Genomic DNA, 20,096 nt, shown 5'->3' on the forward strand with positions numbered 1-20,096 from the left:
CTTGTCTCTCTGAAATTCACATTTTTAACTGGTCATCTTGTATTTCCTCTGGCAACAATATGTTGTTTAGAAAATATCTACTATATATTTTCTCTCATTTTTCTTCCAAACTTTCAAGATCCTTATGCATTCAGTGTGTCTTTCATAACTAGCATTTAAATGAGATTTAGTTCCTTACCAAACATAAGGGTCTGTCTTTTAAAAGGCAAAGTCCATTTACAATTTTAATTTATTGCCATTTATTGTGACTATTTTCCTTTAATATTTACCATGTTTTTTGATGCTTATTTTTTCTCTTTCTCTGCCTTTTCCTGTATTAACTGGGATTTCCTCTTAATAGTCTCTGGCCCTATTATCTCAAGTTTTGAAGAAATCTCCTACATACTTTTTGCGCACTTTTATTTCATGGTTCCAGGTATACATGTTTCCATGTTTCAGAGCATTTAATTATCTCTGCCTTTTCAGACAGAAATATTAATGTTCCTTAATATTTCTATTTGCAATGGTATGTTTATTGATGTTACAAATATGTGTTAAAGTGTTCTCTGCTTAAGTAAGACCTATGCTTGTAACAAGATATATAAGGCAGAATCCCTATGCTCGAAATATTTATAGATGCTATTGCCTCATAAAATAATAAACATAAAATACGTCTTCTTATGTAACTGCATATATATATGAGTATGTGTGTGAAGGTGGCTCGGTACCTAACATCTATATGTATCTACTGCTTATAAACACACACACACACACACACACACACACACACACACACACACACTTATTCTACTGACCACTGCTATGATGGTGCATTGGTGTGAGACTGACCATATGCCAGGTACCAGTGGGGGGACACGTGGAGCCACTGACCCATAGTTTTCATAATAAAAAAGTCTGCAGTGCTTAGAAATATAAAACAGTCTCACATATCATGATAGCAGTATTTGCAATTTCATGTTCTTTTTCTCACTTAACTTTTCCAAAATTCTTATGGGAGTAGGAAAGATATTCTAAACCTCCGTAAAGTAGTAAAGTAGTAATTGAGACCCTAAAATATTTTTAAGAGATTAGTTCAGAAGGTGTTTTTCTGAATCCTAGAAAATGGATTTCTAGGATTCTGTAAACCTCAACTTAAATTTCAGGCATTATTTGATTTGTTACTATAGAATATGGCCCTTTTATTTTACTTTATTCACATTTTAAATATAGCCTAATGAAATAAACATATTTTAACCAGAGTTCTATGCTTTTTTTCTTCACAAAGCCTTGTCTGAAAGATTAGAATCATGAAGAAAGGCACATCAAAAATTGTCTACTTTCAGAACAGAAACTCAACATGACCACATATACTGTGTTTAAATTAAACATCAAAGTACATGTTTATGTTTTTAAAATTATAGTAAAAGAGCTAACATTTTCTCAGTACATCTTATAGTAAATCGTTCAATAATTAATGTTGCTATTTTAATTAAAATTAACCTTACAGAAAATGACTTAATCGTGTGATTTATACAAGATTTTTCCTGGTTAAGTTCCATAGTAGAATACTAACCTCATGAGCTATGCAACCAAAACCTTTAAAAGCCATTGGATTGTGGACATGAGGTAGAAACAAAGAACAAACTTCTGTCACTCTTTATACAACAAGACCCATGAAGAGAAAATTTTTTTTTCTTAATCAGGAAAATGATGCAGATGACCTTTAAAAGGATATGGATAAAAAGAAGGTCAGGGGCGCCTGGGTGGCGCAGTCGGTTAAGCGTCCGGCTTCAGCCAGGTCACGATCTCGCGGTCTGTGAGTTCGAGCCCCGCGTCGGGCTCTGGGCTGATGGCTCAGAGCCTGGAGCCTGTTTCCAATTCTGTGTCTCCCTCTCTCTCTGCCCCTCCCCCGTTCATGCTCTGTCTCTCTCTCTGTCCCAAAAATAAATAAACGTTTAAAAAAAAAAAAAAAAAGAAGAAAACTTGGGGCGCCTGGGTGGCGCAGTCGGTTAAGCGTCCGACTTCAGCCAGGTCACGATCTTGCAGTCTGTGAGTTCTAGCCCCGCGTCGGGCTCTGGGCTGATGGCTCGGAGCCTGGAGCCTGCTTCCGATTCTGTGTCTCCCTCTCTCTCTGCCCCTCCCCTGTTCATGCTCTGTCTCTCTCTGTCCCAAAAATAAATAAAAAACGTTGAAAAAAAATTTAAAAAAAAAAAAAAAAAAAGAAGAAAACGTGTGGAAGACAGGCATAGCCACAGAAGGTATTGTGATTAATGTAATTCATAAGCAAATAAAAGCCATTATCATTTATCCAATTAAATATGTGTTTTGTCGGGGCACCTGGGTGGCTCAGTCGGTTACGTGTCTGATTTTGGCTCAGTTCACGGTCTCACAGTTCGTGAGATCAAGCCCCGTGTCGGGCTCTGTGCCGACAGCTCAGAGCCTGGATCCCACTTCAGATTCTGTGCCTCCCTCTCTCTGCACCTCCCCCACTCACGCTCTGTCTCTCTCTTTCTCAAAAATAAACATGAAAAAAAGTTTTTAAAAAAATAAAGTGGCTTCTCAGGGATTAGTTTGAAAATGTGTCTCTCACCCTTATGCCACAGACTGAAATCCAGTTGTTGGTCATGCTTCTATAAAGATTCAACAGGTCTGACACTGTTAGAAGTCAGTCTGCTGTTGAAAAGGATATCTGTGTAGGAAAGGAGGGATGCTACAGCAATCTCCTACGTACTCAGCATCGCACTGGAGGAGCAGAAGTTGGAGAAAGACATGGGAGGAGCTGTCCTCTAAGCATCCGTGGGTAGTAGAAGCATCTGCCCCATTCACTGCAGTGTGCTCACTACCCTACACATAGCTTAACACGTATAAAGCACCTAATAAGAATTTCCTGAAGAAATGAATGAATGAAGGTTGAGCCCCAAAAATTACACATGAAAAATTACATTTTCTTTTCTCAGTCTTTCTCCTAAGTTCAGACCAATCCAGGTGGATATCAAATAGACTATAAGATTGTGCCAGTTTGCTACCTAAGGGGCTTGGCATCAGGTCAGCCTCCTAGGCCCACGTATACATGCCACAGCATAAGGATCACACTTCTGTTCAATCATCTAAGTTTCCTTCATCATCATCCATAGGGATTCCAGTGTCCTGGTGACCAGGCACAAGCTCTCAGGCCCTGGGAATCAAAACTATCCCGTCTGCCCCAGTTAAATGAATTTAGCATCAGCTGTATTTGCTTCTTCCTTCTCTTCCTCTTGGTAGACTAACATCCCTGGAATTAGGAAACCTAACGCTCCTTCTTACAAAACAAGCACTCTCTTCTGGGGGACTGCTTCTCCCTCAACTGTAACTACATGCTTTAGTACAAGTTGCCAATCACGTTATTCTTCCCTCCTCTCCCCCAACAGTTTAATTTCCAATTGGATTGTGAGGTCGGAGCAATGAGAATCTGTCTGCAGAACGTTTTGAAATAAAGCAGAAAAAGAAATATAAGCCTTTCCCGTGTAAATCTGTGAAATATGGAGAATGGATCGGCTGATGGTCAAATTGTTTTCTATATGTGAATGGAAATGGTCTGTAAAAACTAAGATGGTGGGAAAAGCAGACAAGGGAAAGATGATGAGAGAGAGAGAAGGAGGGAAGAGGAGAAGGACAAGAGAGAAAAAGAAAAAAAGAGAAAGACGATAGGATATGAGTTCAAGGTTCCAGTTTTCCTTGAAGACTTAACTCCATCCCTAATCATCCCTCTGTTTTGTGAAGAAAGAAATGGTTCTTTTTGCCCATGTTAATATGATTTTTTGGTCACTTTCAACTAAATTATTGGGGATGATGAAGGATAGCAGTTGGAGGCTTGCCACCCCCACTTTCTCAAACCACCTGAGGGTCGAGTGCTCTATGGCCAAGTCCCAGTTGCCCACAATGGTAATCTGTTCATGAACAGCCTGTGTGGGCATCCTCCCACCTCTTGTCTCAGCTCTCCACTCCCTACCTGTGCTTCCTGTGGTTACCTCCCAAATAAATCCGTGGTGCTCAAATCCTTATTTCAGAATTTACTGCTGGGAAAGCCAACTATGGAGAAATAAGAATATTTTTATGCTGCTACCGTTTTCTGATCATAAAAATAACACTTGTCCGCTGAAGGTAATTTGAAAAATAAAGAGGTACAAAGAAAACAAAAACTGTTAGAACATAATTGTAGCAGATATAATTACTAAAATTTTGATGTATTTCAATCCATATAAATAAATAGAAAGTATGTGCATTGTGTTAACCAAGTTTGAATCTCTATACCACCACCGAGATGTATAACTTAGCAGCAGATATTTTACTTTTGCCTGTTTCAGTTTTTTTTATTAGTAAGGTGTGTATACACAGACACACACACACACACAGACCCCAACAAGATTGCTGCAAAGGTTAAATGCAATAAAATATGTGAAAGTATGTGTTGCAAAGCAGGTGTCTAATATCCATCATTATTGTTGTTCTTTGTTTCAGGGATTTTCAGTGAAATATAAGATCTATAGGGCACCTCAGTGGCTTACTCAGTTAACTGTCTGGCTTCGACTTAAGCAGTTCATGGGTTCATGGGTTCGAGCCCCGCGTTGGGCTCTGTGCTGACAGCTCGAAGCCTGTCAGCTTCAGATTCTGTGTCTCCCTCTCTCTCTGCCCCTCCCCTATTCGTGCTCTGTTTCTGTCTCTCTCCCTCAAAAATAAATAAACATTAAAAAATTTAAAAAAAGAAACAGAAGATCTACCCATGCCTCGTGCAGCCTACTTGGTAATTTTACTCAGACCCATATTTTCTAATACTTAGAAATATAGAGATCATTGTTTTTCTAAGTGCAGTTGAGAAACCACGAATACCAGAATCACCTAGGGAGCTTATTAAAAAGGGAACTTCCTACACCCTACTAAATCAGTCTTTGAGATAGGGCCTGAGAATATGCATTTCAATAAAGCATCTCCCGTGACTCTTGTTTCTGCTAAAGCAGGAGAAGCAATCATTTAGGTGAAGCTAGTAAATGTGGCCTCGGAGGGCTGACACCAGGCCAGTTTCCTGCATCGGCGGGAGTCAAGCCCCCTGGTGAACAGACGCGCACCGAGACTTTGCCTACTCTGAAACGTCACAGCTGTGAATAGTCTGAGCTTTGAAGCCAGGGAGACTTGAACTCAAACCCCAGCTTCGCCATATACTTGCTGTCAGATCTTAAGCAGGGTAACTCAATCACCACGAGCCTCAGTTTCCTCCTACGTGAAATATGGGTGATAGCGATAAACGCCTCCAAGGGTTTGGGACGATTGAAGAGGATAATAATTCAGGCAGAGTACAATGCGCATCACCTGCACTGGAGCAAATGCCCAGTAAATAGTCGGCATCTTCATTACCACCTTCATCTGCTCTCGGGGAGCACCAGAAGTATACGACCAAGAAAGCATCTCTTGAAAACATCCAACTGTTAAGCTGTGGTAGGGTTGGTTGCTCAGTGAGACAATGTACTAAAAGATAAAGCTTTGACTTAAAATTCGGATGTCAGAAAACTTACTATCTAACTGAGCCATCTTTGTGCGGGACAAATTCTAGAACCAACGGGCTGCCTAGACAACACCTGAAGAGCGGTATCTGCCCAGGTGCATCAGGAGACTGCGTGGTCACCGTGCTATTGATCCAACCTCCACACTGCAAAGAGCCTGGGATATGGAAAATCCCAGTGTTGCACAGGCTGTCATTTTCTGTTGGTATCTAAAAACTGTGATCCCTCTCTTGCCCAAACCGTCGGCTCAGGGCTAACACTATGCTTTCCAATTTTGCATTAAATAAACGATTTCATTGTTGAGCAGATTGTATTTACCAGAAGGAGTTACTTTTTAGGTTTGTCTCCTCTGTGTAACAAATAATGTTAACAGATAAAATTACAATACAGTTTGTAGTAGGTCATAATTTAATTTCTGTGGCTGGGGGTGAGGGATGATGCAGTGGAGAACTGGAAGTACGGATTTAGGATCGTCAGATTATTTGGGCGCTCATTCCGGTGCCATCACGAGCTGGCTGTGTGACCACAGGGAAATTACTCAACTCTGCTGTTTCTCAGTTCCATCAGCTGCAAAATGAGAAAAATGCCACCTGCCCTAAGTCCCTCAGAGACTGGTAATGAGATCAAATGAGACGCCGCGTAAGTGCTTTGAAAAAGTATGACAAAAGAACACTTACTTTTCATAAAGGATGGAGCCTCACTTCTTAAACAGAAAGCACCCATGTCTCCTTTTAAGCCACCAAATAGAATTGAAAGAGGCAGTGTATAATTATAATAAAGCTCAAAAGATCTGGTCTCCTGGGCCTCATCTTCCTTGCCCTCCCATTGTTGTGGCAGATGATTAATCATCAGGTTCTTGACTTCCCTCTTTGCTGATTGGCCACCCTAGGGTCGTAGCCACTTTTCAAATCCATCTTTGGGCTTTGCAGCTATGCAGGGCAAAAAGCCTTCCCTAGCGTTAGGGCCTGCCAAAGCTGAACCCGGAACCCCCATTAGCCTAATTGACAGCATGACTTTCCCCTGGAGAGAAGAGTGATAATCTAGCTATTTATCTTGTCTGCAGGTTTATCACCACTGTGCTCAGGCAGAGATGTTTAAATATAAAAATGAGGTAAGGCACATTCTTGCCAGACTACGTGCCATTAAAGCCAGGTTGGGGGTCAGAAGCATGAAAGGGGAGCATCTGGGATTGTGGTCTTCTCCGTTGCCACTTAATGTCTCAAGTGGCCTTGGAGTAAGGGGCTGCCCACGAGGGCACTAAAGGACACCTCTTGGTAATTGGGAGCAGGCTGGAGCCGTGTGGCCACCGCTACCCACGGAGCCGCTGCCTGCAAGCCGCTAGACTGCCGCTTTTCCGCAAGGCAGGAGAGGCCCATTAGAAACACGGAGGGGCGGTTTAATTCTGCAACAAGATGTGTACAAATGGATGCCTCCTATTGAAACCCATGCAACAGCTTCCAAAGTTAATTAAAAGCTAATTTTCTAATGAGGTGGCAACACTGGCAACAACACGCTAGCAGTATGAGAGCTGCAGCCAGCAGCCGGTGAGGGAACAGGCAACCTCCTTCTTACAGGATGGAACATCCTACCTGCATCCATTCATTAGCCTCCAGCTGTATTGCTTTCATACCAGACACCAGCATACGCTGTCATAAAACTCAGAAACTGTTTTGGCATTGCCAAGATATCGTGGATACTTATTTTACAGCAGGACCCTCTCCGGGCATAACACCATAGGCAATGAGATCCGTTCCTGGAAATATTAAATCCAGGGGGCAGTGCCGTGGACGTTCTGTTATGTCAAGTGACATGGCATTTTAATCCTTTGGGCAACTGTTAATTGTAAGCCAGACTTGCAATTAGCCTTAATAAATAGACAGAAAGTGCCTTAAATTAACTGCACTTATGTTGGTTTTGCCTCTTGTTTTGATTTCAAACACATAGCCAAGCAGGATGACTCACGGCCATTATCCTAATGATATGGGTCTCCTGGCCATAGGCAGAGTGTGCCAGGCACCTGTGGCTGTTCCTTGGCATTCTTCGCAGGGAGTGGATAATGATGTCATGCAAATGATGCTGAGAATTGTGAAAAAAAAATATTTCTACAGAAACTCCAGGATTCTGGATACTTAAGATGTAACCTGTTTGTTCAATTCTATCCATAAATAATTAGAAGACATATTTAGGCTCTCCAACATAGTCTAGGAAATAGAATAAAAAATTATTACATAGTCATCTAACGGTAAGCAGCAGATAGAAAAATCCACTTTGAATTTTCTGCTTCTACAGGAAGCTTCTGGCCGCCAGGTCAATAGAAGAGTCATTTTTTTTACTTGCTCATCCTTTTAGAAAACAGTATAGAGTTAAGGCTTTTCAGTTAACTGGTCTTTAGGTACACCCTTTCTCTCTTATTCTTGGGCGCATTTTCTCTCCCTCACGATCTCACTTGTAGCTTCTGTCTCTCCTTCTTGTATTCATTTCTTATTCTCTCAGCCTCTTGTCTCTGCTCGTTGTGTCTCTTTCTCTCACTCTTGCTCTCTTATAGTCTTATATCCTAGCACTCTCTAGAGTGCTCTAAAGCATATAATATGGAGGTTATGTCTGTGTTGTTACCAGTTCAGGGAAACTTTAAGAAATGCCCCTCACATCTCACTGGCCAACACCGAGTCACATGTCCATACTTAAATCGATCACTGGAAAAGGGAACAAAACCATATGATTGGATTAGATTAACCCGGACTTATTCCCTGGGGTTGGGGCTGGCCTGACCTCCCCAGAAGCAATGGTTGTGCAAGTAAGTGTGGCTACCTCAACAGAACGTGGGTTCTGAAGGAAGGGTAAAGGGAAAATGGCTGCTGGACCAGCAACCACTAGTGTCTGCTAGGAGGATCACAAGAAATATATAAAGCATCCCAAACAGAGAGAGAAGAATGGGATCTGAATAACAGCTCTGAGGACTGTTCCCAGAAGAGTCAGATGACCGAAGCTGCACCCTCTGGAGAGGAAGTAGAGTTCCATGTTCTGCGAGACTAGAACCTACACATGCTGGCCGCTGTAGGAAAACCTTAACCAGTCCTAGGACAAATAGGAGTTAGGTATCACTCTCGTGTTCTTTTAACAAATGTTGGTTGAGTGCTAACGATGTGGCCGGCACCTCAGAGGACCTATGGTCATGACAAGTGAACAAGATGAAGTTCTGACTCTCATAAAATGGACTTGCTAGCAAGAGAAAGAGATGATGAGTGGGTTAAATACATAAATAAGTAATAGACTGTGAAGAACCTGAGACTGAAATATAGTAGACGGTTCCTGGTTTAGGACAGGAGCAGGGAATCTTAACCAGGCTCGCTAGGAGGGCATCTCTGAGGAAGCAAGGACAAACATAAAATAGGAATGGGAACTTACAAAGAGCTGAGCACCTGCTACAAGTGGCATACAAGCTAAAAGGAATGTTCCAATGACTTCTTGACTTGTCTGATGATTATTTCATTTCTGAAACATTATCGTAATCATTGTGGTTAAAAAGTCATTACTAAGGACATACCATCTGCTAAGAATTTTGTGTGCCTTATTGATTCATTTAATAAATATTCATGACTCACCTACTATGTGCCAGGCACAGTTCGGGACAAGTGCTAAGGAACAGCAATTAACGAAACCAATGACATTTCTTGGGTTGGGGAGCTGACATTCCCATTTAATTCTCACCCGTTAAAAAACAAACACACAAACAAGCCATGAAGTAGATCCTAATCACACTTAGCAGATGGGAATACTGTTGCTTAGAGATATTAAATACCTTGATTAACATTATTTTTCAAAGCCTTGACTTTTGCTATTATACACTGCCTTAAAGGAACCAGTGATACAAAACAGCTGTGGTAGAAAATGCAGGTGGTAATCAAATCTTATGAAGGCAGTCTTCAAAATATCTCGAGTAAAGGTAGGGATAAATCTGTGATGTGAGACCCTACTATAAATATTATTAAAATTCAATTATTTATGTTAAAATTTTAATTGCCTTGATACAATTGTGATAATCCTAATGAAAATGAAAATGAGAAAGTCAATAATGGTGGCCTCAATCAGGATTTTGTCCACAAGTGTCCATGGATGAAAGTCATTGGTTTATCAGTTCCGTGAAATTATATGCTATTTGAATGTCTAGGGGCCTTATTTGGGGAAGGGATGTCCAGGGCTTTAGATTCCTAAAAGTTTGATCCTTCAAAATGGTCTAGAACCATCACTTCAGAAGTTACATATATCCCCAAAGGGAGCTTTCCAATGGATTTCACTGTAAAAGGGTATATTAAAGAAGAACACATAACCAAAAGTACCAGACACTTCTAGAGAATACCATCAGGAAATCTTAGGCCCTAAATGAGCTAAAGTGACTGGAAATTGTTAAGGAAAAATATATAAAAAAGTTTCACTTACTGATATCCCACATAAGATCAGGGAAGGTCCAGGTTTGCCTGTGGCTCAGGTCCGATTGTACAATGCTGACAGATGACAAGCAGAGAACAGATCTGATAAGGTCTGATGATTTTTCTACCTTGGTTGTCAAGGACAGTGATCTACAGATAGGAAAAGTAGGACGAAGGCTGGTAAGAGGAAATCGAAGCCTGAAATCCATAAGAAGACTGTAAGAATTTCTATGTCTCAATTGCTCCGGTCTCTTAGCTTTCAAATATTCCTTATTTAGAACTTCAAGAAAACTTAGTGTCAGCTCATCAATCTAACCTCAATGTCCTTATGGAATCATTAAAATTTGAAATTTTGGAAGGCTGGAGGTGGGCAAACTTCACTCTGATGATCCAAAACAGGCCAGACAACTTGACTGCAGTCAAGAGTAGAGAAGGGATTGTTTAAAATGTATTTTGTGAGCGCTTAAAATGAACCCAGGCTCATTTTCAGGCTTATTTCCTTTTAAGCTAGTGCTTCTCAAATAAAAGCTTATGGAAACACAAATGCAGTAAAATATTGCTTTCTATAGAATGTTTAATAAACTCCCTATTTGGGAACATTTTTTTTCTAGAGCAACGTATAACATGATCCTACCAATGTTAACTATGAACATGGGCAAACCAAACAGAAGGGGTATCACCCACTCAAATACCGGTCTTACTGAAAGCAAAGAGATTTGGAAGCTAAACAGACATGGTTAAAAGACTGTCTCTGGAATCAGACATTTTTATTTTGGAAACCTAGAACCATTATTTCTAAATTATGACCTTGAAAAGGTCACTTCATTTTTTGAAGCTTCGGTTTCAGTGTAAAATAGGGAAAACAATGTTATCTATCTCCCAGGGTTCTGTGAGGATCAAAGAAGATGATCACTTGGGCTTACCAGCGCACCTAGACTGGCACAATGCTCAATAAATGATACCTTCTGTTGCGATTTTTATTCCTAGGTAATTAAATGTAGTGGTTTTGGTAGTTGTAAGCGCACGCAATGCTCAAGGAAAGGGGTCAATATAATAGCATAATAAATTTTAGAACTGTTAAAGAAATTATCATATGAAGAATATTAGTAACAAGCGTAATAAGCCCTAATCTCCTCACATGTTAATATAATGCTCCATTAAAACGTTATTAATAATCATTAATGCTAATTGTATTTCAGAGTGAACTCTGCCAAGGTACCCAAAGAACTGTGAAGTCATACATAATAAATGTCTAAAACATTATAAAAACTTGTGAAATAACAGTATTGATGTACATATAAGTGGTTCATTGAAAGTAACTGAAGAAAAGATAACCACTCTAATTTGCATATTTGTAAATGTGTTTCTGTATTTTAGTGTCCATTTATTCAGGACTGTAAAAAAAGATATCTACTTCTCAGTGAATCATTACCATAGCCATCACTCACTGAGATGCTCCTGCAACCACAGTATTTTCAACAGGACAGGAATCCAACAGGGCTGAGTCTGTTCAGTCCTTAATTTGGAGTGTGGTAGGCAATTCTGGAAGTTGCTAACCAAATGACCTTTTTCTACGACTCTACTGTGTCATTCTAACATTTGGACATTCCTATTTATTTATTCTGTATTCAGTCCATTTATTGAGTTTCAGCAATCCAAGGCCAATGTAGGAAAGGATGTATTCGACACGGGGCCAGCCTGCAGGGGGATAAAAGGTTACATAAATAATTCGAATCCTTGATGAGCTGTGGTAAGTGCCTTATGAAAAGTACACTTGTGCTCTGGGGAGGAAGAGAAAGTGCCGTTTCAGTTGAGTCCTGAGGCACCAGTCCTATAGATTTGTGAGTGAGCAGGCGGCAGTGACAGTGGAAAAAGAACCTGGACAGGTGATAAAGCACCATCAAAAAGCAGGGAGGGGAAACAGGTGAGCACTGGGGAACGAATGGTTCTTTTTAGATTTAATTAGATTGGAACAAGGGGTTCATGTGGATTAAGGACTGAGGAATGCTAAGGACCATAGATCAAACCCCAAGGGATACTGAAATTTAAGGCCTAAGAGAGAAAAGGGAAGCCACACAGGGAGCTACACGGAATCAGGTGGAAAAGTGGAAAATAAAAATAATGTGGAGTCAGGAGAAGAAAGTGTGTCAAGTAGAAGATTGTTTCCAACAGTGTCAAATCCCCAGGCAGGCAAAGTGAGAGCTGAAAAGTGTCCATTGAGTTGGATAGTTAGGCCATTATCAGTAATCTCAGCTGGAACAGATGTAGAGATATGAGGAGGAGAATGTAAGTCAAAGTGCAACAGGTGGGGAAGGAAGGGGGGAGTTAGTGAACGTAGGTGAGCCTTGAAAGGTTGCTTTTCCAACAGTTGGTTATGAAGAGAAAACTGAAAGCACAGTATTAAGGGCCTGGAAGAAGATGCTCACAGTAGGGAAAGAGGGGGCACGAGGCAGAAATGAGCACAGGGGTGAAGGTGGCAGGATGTGAAGTAAACACAGCTAGCCCCTTGGCTGGAGAAGGGAAGAAGAATCGGGTGGGCCAGCCAGGCTTCTACAGGAGGATGTGCCAATGTAGAAAATAGATGAGGAAGAGAATGCAGAAAGCAGATGATGAATTCTTCTTGGGATGATCTCAATCTGAGGTCCCTTTGAGTCTTACTTTGTCGATCAACGATCTCTAACGTAGAATCGGTGCATCTTAAGACACTAAAGATGTTTGCTATTCATTTCCTGGGCCACACTGCAGTTTACACATGTGTATTACATGTGGTTAATTTTATAAAAATTAGAATCTCTGTAACACTTTCTGATGAGATTGGAGTGACAATAAAAATTTGTTTTTACTACTCAGAAATATGGAGCTTATCTTGTAGTATAGCACTTGTAAGAGCAGTAACACTGAAGAGATGTTGCATTTTCTTTTGCAAAAATACAGATACTGCAGATTTGCTGGTCTTTTCCTTAATGAAACATGTTGTCTGCTTAGATCATAGGAGACCATGCTCAACTAGTGTTCCTACTTCAGTACCCACTTTTCTCAGCCTTTCTCCCTGGATCTTCCTCATCTTGCTGATTTCTTGATATTGACATGCCTAACGATTTTTCCAACAACCTCTCTTCTTCTCCATTTTAACTCATTCCCTAGGAGATCTCTTCCAACTTCATGACTTAAAATGTCAGCCTATATGACTTCCAAGTTTGTATTTTTGGCCTGGACCTCTCCTTCAAAACTTGAGTCTTGTGATATTCAACTGCATATTCAACATCTCCGCTTTAACTATCTCACATATATTTTTTTGAACACCTACGTGTGCCAGGCACTGGTTTCAGCACTTGGAATACACAATTGACTAGGAAAAAACCTCTGCCTTTATAGACCTTACATGCCAGTGGATGAAGACTGAAAGACAGACAATATCCAGAACAGCCAAGGAAAATATGCAGAATGTTCAAAAGGGAGTGTTCAATATGAAGGAAAAGGACTATGCTAAATGGCTGGGGGATACTGGAGGCAGGAGAGGTGGCATCAGATTGCAATTTCAAATAGGGTAGTTAGGCCTCAAGGAGAAGGTGACATTTGAACAAAGATGAGAAAGAGGGGAAAGAATGAGTCATAAAGATAGAACAGTGAGTGCAAAGGCCCTCAGGTCGAAGCACGTCTGGTGCAATCAAACCTAGTGTGAATTGTGGCCGTGCCAGAGCAAGTAGGAGAATGGGGACACTCATCCCACCCCCTCTAACTTCTGTTTCACCCAAGCACTTCTCATCTCCTGGCATACTGTGTTTATGTATTTTTATATATTTTTTCATTTGTCTATTTCATAACTCTGCTTACCTACTCTTCCAGAATGTGAGCTCTGTGTGGACAGGGATTTTATTCATTTTAGTTCCCTACTGCATTTCCAGTTCCTAAAAAGTGCCTTGCATGTCGTGGACATGCAGTAAACATTTACAGAGTGAATGAATAAATTAGAAAGAATATGGCAGTATGGTAGACCTGTATCTGCTCACATTTATGCATCTTTTGATTAAAGACAGAAAAAATTGGGGTCTTTTGATTAAAGACAAAAAAAATTTGCTGTAGCCACAGGCTATTGAAGTCTGGGAAAAAATACATTACATATTTTTTTAAGAATATGTATCATAAGCTCTATAAGGCTAAAAGGAAAATAACAAATATATAAATATTACTAGGGAATATTTCTGGATACTATGATTTGGGTTGAGTTTTTTTTTATTAGTTTTGTATTTTTTTTCTTTAATGAACATATATATTAAAGAATGATAAAACATAAATACACATCCATCTCCTAAGCCTGTGATATTTGGTATATTGATTTGAACTTGTGAAATAGAGAGAGGAGGTTAGTGTATATTAAAGCCTTGCTTTGGGATCTTATTATAATTTTTGGTTCAGTAGACTATAATTGTGGTATCCCTCCACAAGCCACAATTTAATGAACCTGACGCCTCATTTCTAGGACCAAAGAGGATTGGGAAACCTGGAGCTCGATAATGCTGTTTTGTTTCATTAAATGTTCTCACTGTCTGTGTGGAAATAAATGTGACTTGTCCCTGACAGATGATAAAAGGCAGCAGACATCATTAGTGTCCATCACATGACTCCTGACACCTACTGGAGAGAGGGCCTCTGTTTGCTCATGATCAGAGGTAAAACCTTTCTACAGATTGATTTGAAATTGCTTCTTAACTTCAATGTTCAGATCTAGCCATGAAACCAAGAGTGCCTTCCTATTCCAACCTTAAAAACCTTCTGAGGTTTTAAATCATTTCAGCTCTGTATTTCAGTATGTTTCAAGGGGCAGCAATGTTCACAAAGAAAGAGGGCTCCATGGAATGCTTTATTAGAATTTCAAAAAAGTGCCATCTCTCGAACTGCTCATTACTAGGAACAACCTGATGCCAAGCAATTTATGATTATTAAAACATATAATTTGCATATAAATTAAATGAATTAATAAATAGCAGAGATTACAGTAATGTGTTATATTTCCTTATTGTCTGCTATTTTCATTTTTACACATGCTAAAATAAAGAACAAAATGTATAAGTTTTCTTTTGTGTTTTTATAGAGAAAGAATTAAGAAAAATATGAATTGGAGAAATTAGTCTCTATTATTTCATGAGAATGTGTTCTCGGATGGGTGTTTCCCTTGAAACATGGCTTCCTTTTAGAAAACTGAACTATATTTTAATTGTTTTAGCAGATATTTCGCAACATTTGTTCATGTAAGAAAAATTTTAAAGATCTATAAATAACCCAAATGTTTGCTTTAAATATCACATATAAAAACATTTTCTTATATCAGTAAATGATAGCTTTAATAACCAAATAACAAATATTTATTGAGAAACTATTATGTGTAAGTTAATGTACCAGATACTATGGTAAAAATCAAAACTACTAGACCCCTCCCCTTAAATTATGGAGTCCAAATAGGGATATGCAACTTATAGACACACAAAAAATTTACAATCAAAACATAATAAAACCTGTAGAAAACAAATTCAAGGTGATCTTACACATTTAACCTAGAAAAGACTCAATCTCAAACTATTTCCAAAGAAATTCTGGGACTAGAAATAATAGTGTCCTCCTGAAACTGAATCTCTCCTCAAGTCTTCCCCCCAAAATGATAATATCAAAAAGAGTACAAATAAAATCCCAAATGAATCAAGCCTTTATAGCTTTATTTACGGAAAATATCATGATCAAATTACCCATAAACAGAGATATAAACACCACATTCCAAAAGATCTCCTGAGCCTGCAGATGCCAAACAAAGGAAAAAGGAAGCTTAAGAGATACCATTAGAAAGTGGAACACTTTTTATAAAAAGAAAGTACAATGCAAAGTGTCAGAATTTGGGGTCTAGTATTTGGTGGTTCACACTATCAGCTACAGGAAAGAGGTTTGAGAAAGAGTGGTCCTGGAGAAGTCAGAAGTTTCAAAAAGCATTACTTCCTGGAGACAATCCTAAAGGTAGAGAAAATATTATCCCCATGAGGATGTAGTAGAAGTGAGAAAGAAGAAAGAAGTAAGAGGGGGAAACTGAGGATCTTTCAGAAATAAAAGACACAGGCATACGAATTCTGTCTTTCCTACCACCAAGACTATTCATATAAGAAACCAGCCTGACCATGCTGACAGAAGGGGGCACTCCTGGATTACAGACTCTACCTCCAAAATAAGTAGGAATAGGAAAAAAATATCAACCCAACTCCATACAAAGCTAATGGAAGAAGAAAACAGAAAATTCAAATCAATATACTTCAGCTGATGAAATGCTCCCTACCAAAGAAGAGAAAACAAAAACAAAAACAAAAAGGAAAAAGAAAAATCTGCAAAACAGAAGGACACTCTAACATAATTTTTAACTTAATTGAAAATCGTCAAATAAGCAGCTGTAGATTGGATATAGGTATGCAGATATACATATGGATGTATTATTGATATACATAAGAATCAAAAATTTATAAATGAATCCCATTACTTGAAAAAAAAGAAAGTAAATCATCAAGAGTTAATTAATCTCAGTGAACAACCAAAGAAAAATAAACAAGTCCATCTCAGAAATAAATAAATTAAAATGTATCCAAGGTATCATAGGTTCTAGTGAAACTGAGTAAGAGACTTTGAAGAAAAGCAAGAAAACAATCAAGAGGATAAAAATGAGATAAGGTAAAATGGTCAAGAGAAAATGGTTGAAATGGAAGATATGCAAAGAAAGTTCAACATACATATAATTGAAGTCTTTGAAGAAGGAAAACAAACTGTGCTATAACTGATATGTAAAACTATAATCAAAAGAAATTTTTCAGGACTAAGATAATAATTGTTTTTACATATTCAAAAGGCCCACTGTGTGTCTTTAAAAACTCAGAAACAAACTCTGAGACATACCCTAGAGAAACAATTAAGAATTTAAAGGCCAAGAAAAACATTCAGCTTATACAGACAGTAAGATCAAATTACTTCCAATTGCTATTTAAAAAAAAAAATAGGCTGGCATCAAACTTCTCAAGGGCAACATACAAAATAAAGCATCAGTGGAAAACGTGTTTTTAAAAATTTTATTGAAATCTAAGTTAGTTAACATATAGTGTAATAATGATTTCAGGAGTAGAATTTAGTGATTCATCACTTACATACAACACCCAGTGCTCATCCCAACAAGTGCCCTTCTCAATGCCCATCACCTTTAGCCCATCTCTCCACCCACCTCCCCTCCAGCAACCCTCAGTTTGTTCTCTGTATTTAAGAGTCTCTTATGGTTTGCCTCCCTCTGTTTTTATCTTATTTTTCCTTTCCTTCCCTATGTTTGTCTGTTTTGTTTCTTAAATTAGTGGAAAACATTTTAAAGAAATTCAAGGAAAGAACTTGCAAGCCAAGTATTTTAGAAACAGCCAACTGCCCCTCAAGTGTAAAGGCAAAAGAAAAACGCTTTTTTTTTTTTTTAGGCTATTTTGAGAAAGAAAGAAAGCACAAAGTGGGGGAGGGGCAAACAGAGAGAGAATCCCAAGCAGGCTCTACGCTGTCAGAGCAGAGCCCTATGTGGGGCTCAAACTCACAGACCTTGAGATCATGACCTGAGCCAAGGTTGGGTCCTCAACCCCACTGAGCCACCCAGATGCCCCCAACAGAAAACCACTTTTAAACGTTCATGAATTCACAGACTACTTTACATATGGGTCCTTGCTTGTGTGGATGGGCTTCATTCAACACGCACATAACCTGAAGATCTATGGCGAAAGAATTGATGAGTATTTCATATATTTAATTTTAGAGTTAAATTTAAGAATTAAATACCTAAAAGGAGGGGAGGGGCAGGGGTGGAAGGAAGAGAAGTGTGTATGCACTATGTGTTCCGTAGGATATGCTCTGGCAAATTAGAAAGAAAACCTTTTGAAACAGAAGGAAAAGACAAAAGAGAAAGTAAAACAAGATTATTGACTGTTTTATAGGCAATGGATGAGAATTAAGGACATTATGTAAGACTGACAGTCCCCAGAGTAAAAGGTATTTATGAAAAAGCTGAAGAGCAAAAAAAAAAAAAAAAAAAAAAAAAAAAAAAAAAAAAATGGTATAAGGGAAACCTCTAAATAAAAATACTAATGTTAAAAAATACCAAAATAATCTTTCTTTAAAAAATTTTTTTAGTGTTTACTCATTTTTGAGCGACAGAGACAGGGCATGAGTGGGGGAGGGGCAGAGAGCGCGAGAGGGAGGCAGAACCTGAAGCAGGCTCCAGGTTCTGAGCTGTTAGCACAGAGCCTGACCTGCGGCCTGAACTCAAGAACTTCGAGATCATGACCTAAGCTGAAGTCAGATGCGCAAGCAACTGAGCCACCCAGGCGCCCTCCAAAATAATCTTTCTGAACAGCAGACACCTTTCAGATAAACACAGTATAATACCAAAATGCATGTGGTAACTGTAACATAAAATTATACACAGAATTGATACCAATAGTGGTTCTCAGTGGTACAGATGGCAGTCATTTTGACTTCAGGGGCCATGTGGCGATGTCTGGAGACATTTTGGGGTTTAACTTTCGGTTCGAAATCTCGGGAGCTTCCCAGGTGAAATCTCTAACAGGCCCCCAGACGCAGCCGGCAAGGAGAGACCCAAGAAAGAGGCAGAGCACGCCAGGCTGGGAGGTGGCAGGTTTAACAAGCAAGACTTGTTTGGACGGAGGCACTACCCAATCTTAAAAGTTAACACAGAGGGCTTACCCAGGTTCAGACAGTACGAAGGCCACTGTGCTCCGTCGAGGTTGCCAGCAGCCTTGACAATCGACGTTTCGTTTTCGGCTGTGAAGATCGCCTGGGAGCGGAAGTGCACTCCCAAGACAGGGGCGGGCCGAGGGACCTCCATCCCCATTGGTCAACCTCTGGATGACCTCCTCCCACAATAACTGGGGCCGGGAAGGTGCTGCTGGCATCCAGTTGCATACTAGCATCCAAGTATGCTGCTGAGCACCCTGCAATGCACAGGACACATCTCCACAGCGAAGGATTATCTGGCTCATAACGTCAGTAAATGTGAACGTGGGGAAATCCTGTTCTAGGGAATGAGGTGTAGTACTCATTCATTCAGAAGTATTTACTGTGGTATAAACCATGGGTCTAGGGCAGCACTTGGCTTTTGAGATTCAGGATGAATCCCACAGTTCCTTCCTTAAAGACCTAGAGTCCAGTTGAAGAATCAGACACATAAATGGATAATCATGTAATAAATTCTATGTAAGAGAAGAATCGCCTTGGGTGGATGGGGGACGGGAGCGGGGGGGGGGGGGCTTATGAGGATAAAGTCCAGGGATTTATCTGGCAACAGATAAATCTTGGAAGGATAGATATGTAGGCGCTTTATGGATTAAATAAGAGAAAATGGTTTTAGGCAGAGAAAGGAAAGAAGGTTAACGATGAGCACAAGAGGACATTTATAACCAAACTTCCTGCCCCACTATACCACATACATTCTGTATTCTAGACGCCAGCTGAAACTGGCCAAGCACTAATACTGGTTTCTCTCTTACTCGGAATACCTTTTTCACCCTCTTTTTCTGTTTGATGAAACCATTACCATCTCTCAAGATCATATGTCATGACAGCAAGAATATTGTTTTTGCTTTCTAGTTCTTAATAGTCACAGATTTATTGCAAGCACAAAGGAAGTTCTGCCATGTGGCAAGTGCTCAATAAATATTTTTTGAATGAAAATGAATAAACTTAAATATCAGATCCTTTCTGAAGCATTCTTAAATTTCTCACTAAAAAATAAAAATAAGAAAAGCAGAACTGTCTTTTTCCATACTAACAGTGGATAGATGGGGAACTGTGAAAGATGACTTATTGGTACCTGATACGTGCTTTATGGTTATTAAATGAAGGAAAAATAGAAGAACATAACGGGAAGAGAAGTGGACAGACTTAGCAAGTGTCTGGATTCATGATACAGCTCAGTTAAACACTGCCTTTCTAGTCCTCCCTGTAGAGTGGAGGATTGGATTATAATCCAATATCCAAAAATACCCTTTACCTTCTTGCTAAATAGTCTTCAAACATACTCATACAGACACACATGTATACAGACACACAGACATGTATATTCAAGCAAAATAGAATCATATCACAC

The 20,096-nt window shown here is 39.4% G+C and overlaps 1 protein-coding gene across 1 annotated transcript in view; it reads right to left on the reverse strand.

The window, feature by feature from the left end:
* Positions 1–20,096, reverse strand: part of TRIQK (triple QxxK/R motif containing) — a 139,502-nt gene that overhangs the window by 29,811 nt on the left and 89,595 nt on the right. The window contains exon 7 of the transcript XR_006300506.1: positions 9,951–10,090. The gene's annotated coding sequence lies outside the window, so the exon portion shown is untranslated. The remainder of the gene's footprint in view (positions 1–9,950; positions 10,091–20,096) is intronic.

The sequence above is a fragment of the Prionailurus bengalensis genome, chromosome F2, assembly GCF_016509475.1.
Source record: "Prionailurus bengalensis isolate Pbe53 chromosome F2, Fcat_Pben_1.1_paternal_pri, whole genome shotgun sequence".
In the NCBI taxonomy this organism is placed as follows: Eukaryota; Metazoa; Chordata; class Mammalia; order Carnivora; family Felidae; genus Prionailurus; species Prionailurus bengalensis.